The sequence below is a fragment of the Sinocyclocheilus grahami genome, unplaced genomic scaffold, assembly GCF_001515645.1.
Source record: "Sinocyclocheilus grahami isolate Dianchi unplaced genomic scaffold, SAMN03320097.WGS_v1.1 scaffold2472.1, whole genome shotgun sequence".
Classification (NCBI taxonomy): Eukaryota; Metazoa; Chordata; class Actinopteri; order Cypriniformes; family Cyprinidae; genus Sinocyclocheilus; species Sinocyclocheilus grahami.
The window spans coordinates 116,128-122,104 of record NW_015507651.1 but is presented as its reverse complement, the minus strand read 5'-3'; the positions used below and the strand labels follow the sequence as shown (position 1 = coordinate 122,104).

Sequence of the window (5,977 nt, the reverse complement as noted above, 5' to 3'; positions counted from 1 at the left end):
ACCTTTGTTCTTTCTTGTTTTCCAAATTGCTAGTTTAGCTGTTCCAATAAGATAATTCAATAAACAGATTTTCCTCCTCATTGAGAAAATGTATTTCATTCCCCCAATAAACACAGAAAATTCCTCATTAAATCTTCTAAACCAAGCTTTAAGCAAGTTAAAAAGGTCTTGCAATCTGTTACACCTTAAAAACAAATGTTCTAGATCTCCCTGCTTCCCACAAAAACGACATTCCCGAACTACTGCCGGGTTCAGGTGTGCCACCTATGGCCTCGTGAATAATCCTCCACTGTAGATCAGCAGTACGCTTCTCTACAGGGGGTTTATACAGGGTCCGCCACCTGTCCTGCACGAGAAAGTCTGGCTGTAACTAGGGCTGAATGATTATTTGCATTTGCGATAATATCGCGATACGAAAAATTTTGATTTTTCAATCGCAGAGGCTGCGATTACACGGTCACGTGACAGGCGAGAGTAAAGAGGTGTGTTCGACTTGAAGATCAGATCGGTTTATGACATCAAAGTACGGTGAGCAAGAGAATGCGTAAGGCAGGGCTGTCCAAACTCGGTCCTGGAGGGCCGGTGTCCTGCAGAGTTTAGCTCCAACTTGCCTCAACACACCTGACTGAAAGTTTCTATGCCTAGTAAGAGCTTGATTAGCTGGTTCAGGTGCGTTTAATTAGGGTTGGAGCTAAACTCTGCAGGACACCGGCCCTCCAGGACCGAGTTTGGACAGCCCTGCCTTACGCATTCTCTTGCTCACCGTACTTTGATGTCATAAACCGATCTGATCTTCAAGTCGAACACACCTCTTTACTCTCGCCTGTCACGTGACCGTGTAATCGCAGCCTCTGCGATTGAAAAATCAAAATTTTTCGTATCGCGATATTATCGCAAATGCAAATAATCGTTCAGCCCTAGTTACAGCCAGACTTTCTCGTGCAGGACAGGTGGCGGACCCTGTATAAACCCCCTGTAGAGAAGCGTACTGCTGATCTACAGTGGAGGATTATTCACGAGGCCATAGGTGGCACACCTGAACCCGGCAGTAGTTCGGGAATGTCGTTTTTGTGGGAAGCAGGGAGATCTAGAACATTTGTTTTTAAGGTGTAACAGATTGCAAGACCTTTTTAACTTGCTTAAAGCTTGGTTTAGAAGATTTAATGAGGAATTTTCTGTGTTTATTGGGGGAATGAAATACATTTTCTCAATGAGGAGGAAAATCTGTTTATTGAATTATCTTATTGGAACAGCTAAACTAGCAATTTGGAAAACAAGAAAGAACAAAGGTTTATAACTTGCTACAATAGATCCTGAAATTATATTTAGACGATTGGTAGAGGGAAGACTGAAAACTGAATTGGCTTTTTATAGACTTACAAATAATGTGATGTTCTTTTGTGATGTATGGCGTATTAATGAGGTACTATGTACAGTTAAAGATGATCAGCTTGTTGTGAATTTTTAAAGCAATTATTATTAATTTCTTTTTATTTTAAGGATTTTTTGTCAGTAATATAATGTGATGTAGGTTTTATAGAGTAATAAAGTGCTTGTTAAACCTCTCTCTCTCGCTCTCTCAGCTTTTCCTTTCCTATTTTTCCAAACTGTCATCCGTAATTCATTTACACATAGTAGCCTCTCTTTCTGTGGTTCATCATGGCATGTTTTTAAAACTCAGAATCAAATTTTGACCAATTCTTTCAGAAAGCTGCTAGAATTAACAGGGAACTTGAACTCGAAGCTCCCAATGCTGATCTCGAAGAAGCTGCCAAGGAGGCTGAACAAGTCCTTCAAAGGTTCAACCCTTCACAGGTTTTGTTGAACACTTTTAGTAATAACTGATTTGCTTTAATGAACACATCCTTATATTATGTGTTGATCATGTCTTTTCTTACAGTCCTTCCTCTCAAATATGTTGGTTATAGAAAATTTGTAACACTGTCTCAACATGTATATATTTCTCTTTGTTTCAGCTGAAAGGGAAGACCAAAGGAAGGCCTGTCATGGGGTTTGAATTTGGACATACTGTGCATTTATGGAGAAGACCAAAAGCTGCAAAGGAAAACACTTCCAATGGTACGTCTGTGTTGGTCTGAGCACCTTGACTGAACTGTACTGCAAAAACATTTGCGCAGCATTTGATGTTTATTTAACTTTGCTTTACATAGCCCATCAGGAAGAACACTCAGCAAAGTGTCATGTAGAGGTAGTAATAATTCATACAATTTACCAAGTCAGCAAATTCATATGATATTGTACAAGCGTACTCATACAAAATTCTATGACTTTTACTCCTGCTGTCATTGGCCATTGCCTCAACTCTCATGCAGATTGTGCCCATTGTAAGTAATCATGTGTTTATGTGTTTACAAAAGTGTTTGTATCATGAAGTTTATATTAAGTACATTGTATTCTTTATTAACCTTAACAAATTGGCGCCATCTCTTCTCGTTCTAACAGTACATGATATCTGTCCACACCTCATAGTCTGCCTTTCTTTCCGTATTGATTTTTATTGAACGTATCTATCTAAGAAGCAAGAGTCTGGAAATTACAAGTTTAACTTGTCACGTGACAAATCAGATCTTCAATTAATTTGGCCAAATCAGATCACTTAAAGCTGTTTACACCAAGAACAAGAAATATAATGGTAAATATTTTAGCATCCACACCAACAGACAATAATGGTCTGTTTACTATGTAGCGAATCAGCTCAAAGGGGAAATATGAATAATTAATCATAACTAGTTATAATTAATTATAAATATTTAGATCCGCTGTAAGTATTTACTTGACCTCTCAGGGTCAACTGTCTGTCAATTCTAAGAACGTTAATTTCCTGGTTAAGGGAAATAACTTTCATACTGTACAATACTACACAGAGCATGTAGCATACATCTGCATGATTAGGGACTCCAGTTATGAGCAAACAATGAACAACGTCAAGTGTGATACAAGTAAGACTTTATTAACTACATAAACACTTAAACTAGTCTAACATACACATACACACACACACACACATGCATATAGTTGGTATAGGACCAGGATTCAAGCTTAGGCAGTAAAGAGAAGAGAAATAAAGCATGAAGCTATGGGACCATTGAATATTCAGCAGATCTACCGCCTGAAGGAAACATCAGCTTCTTAGTTCAAACACACCTTTGTAAAAAGATGCAAATGATACTTAATGTATCAATTAATAAGACTAAGTTTGATACTTGCACGTCTTGTCTGTCTGACAGAGAGTCCTGATGCAATCTGAAGGCTCAAGTTGATCTTTGCTGAAGTTGGTTGATGGAAAAAAAACAGTTTGAGTCAGATGATCTTGGTGAATGGAAAGTCAAGGCCCGAGGCCTGGCGTGAACTTAGGGTGTCCTTAGGAGCGTTCTAGCTCACACCTTCTCAGAATCTAACAGAACCGCAGACTGAAGGCAGGTCACTGATGTGAGGCCTTTAATGTCTGAGAAGATTCACGCCTCTCAAGATGGGCTTGTCCAATGAGAAAGGCTGAAATCCCAAGCGGGAGGTTGCAATTACTGGAGGGTTTCACTACCCTTTGTGTGAGGGCATGGTAATTTGCAAACATAATTCGCTTGGGTGTTGATGCACAAACTAGTAAAGATTCTTAGAACACTAATATGTTGCATAGCTATCAGCATGTAATATGCACTCTCGTTTAGATCATCAGAAGATGAATTCATAGATACTAAACATGGTAGGATTACATATAGGTAAGATTACATGAACGAGTTGTTCTATCATAAGCCTGCATAAAACAGTATACAATATAAAAGACAATATACAAGGACAGTAACAACATACACAAAGACCTGGAGTATATGTTGTTCATTCAAAGAAAGGTTTTCCTATGAATTAATTAGAGAACAGTCCATTTCTCTGGGCCTTATGTGTCTTTCTTATGAGGAAAATGAGTGAGCTTTTCTACCCGCATTCCTTTGGGCAATAAAACCAGTGATATCAGCATTGGTTGCCATGGAATCAGAGGCCTATTTTGCCTTTCTGAGGTGTTAAGACGCATTTCGGGGGAAGGGTCCATAGGCCCTCATATGGCTTGTTAACTGAGGGGTGTTACAGAGTATTTGTTAAATATAACTAACAAAATATATATTGTGTGTCTGATTGGTCCAGACACTACAAATATCCCCCCTTTCGAACGTTGTTGTCCGTACAATAGACAACAGCGAGCGACGTCAAAGGTGCAGAACAATCAGACCCGCACCTCTCTGGCTGTTGTTGCCTCCAGGAGTGGTTGTGGTGCCATGGTGGATGCTGTCAAGTGGTATGCTGTGGTGATGTAGGCTGTAGCAAGGTGAGGGTACGTCAAAGGTGCAGAACAATCAGACCCGCACCTGCCACTCACTGCTGGGAGACAGTGGTGGCTCTCTGGCTGTTGTTGCCTCCAGGAGTGGTTGTGGTGCCATGGTGGATGCTGTCTTGTTGAGGCTATAATGCCTAAATGCTGACTTACAATAGGATGGAGGTTTCGGAGGAAGAGGCTCTTGAAGCTGGTGTGTCCTCCACCATCCCAGGGTAATTGCGAGCTCTGAAGTAAGCTTGTCGAAGTCTGTGGTAGTAACCATGGGGAGTTTCATGCTGGCCCTGTTTGGTGTCTAGGGCAGTGAACAAGTTCAGACAAGTTCAATGTTCAGACTCTGGGTCTGAGAATTCCTTTATGATGGCTTGTTTAAGCTGCTGGTGAGGCCACTCTCAGGATCAGTTCCTTTGATGTCCTCAGGATCTCTGCAGTATTTAGGTTGCCAGATGTATTGTCTCTGGCCAGCTCGTTGGGGTCTGTGGGGCCACACGGTGTGTGTGTCTGCAGTGATCCTCTGGAAGGGTCCCTGCCCCACCCCCCTGTGGCTGCTGGCTGGTGACGTGTGAACAGTGGCTCTCGCCCCCCCCTCGCAGGTTCGGACTCTTAGCTGAGGGGGTCTGGGCCTGCTTGCCAGGGGAAGTTCTGTGTCATGTTTTCCCTGTCTGTTCACCTTGTGGTCTGCAAGCATATTTCAGTTCATTTGTGACATTGAATTCACCTTGGCTTCATTTGACTTTACCCGATTGGTGTTTGTAGTTGTCTCGCTGCTGAGCAAGGACTTGAATTTCAGCTCGGGCTGCTTTGTTGAGGGGGCTGTAAACAGGGGTCAGCTGGCTTTGCATGTGGTCAAACTATTACTCAAAGCACTGATGGTTCACGGGTTTGGTCACTATGACAAAACTGAAATAAAATAAGATGAAATCAAAAAAAGAAAAGGAAGAAGGAAGATTTTACCTTTTTTTTTTTTTTGCTAGGAGATATGGCTAAGCAGGTGTCATTTGTGGGTGATGCTGCAATTGACTCACAAACCTAGGGTTAGACAGTTAGCTAAGCTAGCAGGGACACACCAAATACCTTTTAGGTCAAAAAGAAAAAAAAATAAACAATGGGAAGTGTTCCTAATTCTATCTGGGCCTACAATGTGTTGAACAGTAACTGCACTTCAATGTACTAGGCCTGGCACTGAGGAGTGAGGAGAAGTAGAGAGGAAACAGGGATTAGGCTACTAATAACCTGTATAACTCATTAAGGAAACAACAGTTGCTAGAACTACTGTAATCCTATACAAAGTGTGAAGATGGTGATGGTAAAATAACTAAAATAAAGTAAAAGTAAAACTAAAAGGTCCTAATAGCTGTAGGAAACTAAAAGGAAAAGTAAATAAACAAATTGATTTAATTCAATCTCAGATTTAATAAAAATCACTTTAGCTGAATTGGTACATTCATGCTAAACAAATGTAAATAAATGCAATAAAATCAAAGAGAGGTAGAATAAAGTCAAAACAAAAATAAACAATAAACACAAGTAAAACCAAAGTATGTGGGGAGGGACCGACATAACTGAATCCAAAGAGAAGGTGATAGCATAAACAGGAAGTGAAACCAGGAGTGACGGGGATAGAGAGAGAGAGAG

At 40.6% G+C, this 5,977-nt stretch overlaps 1 long non-coding RNA gene across 1 annotated transcript in view; it reads left to right on the top strand.

The window, feature by feature from the left end:
* Positions 1-1,643: 1,643 nt before the first annotated feature.
* The window catches only part of LOC107575113 (uncharacterized), a 17,044-nt gene continuing 12,710 nt past the window's right edge, over positions 1,644-5,977 (top strand). Inside the window, exons 1-2 of the long non-coding RNA XR_001607807.1 lie at positions 1,644-1,815; positions 1,977-2,030. This is a non-coding gene — a long non-coding RNA (uncharacterized lncRNA). The remainder of the gene's footprint in view (positions 1,816-1,976; positions 2,031-5,977) is intronic.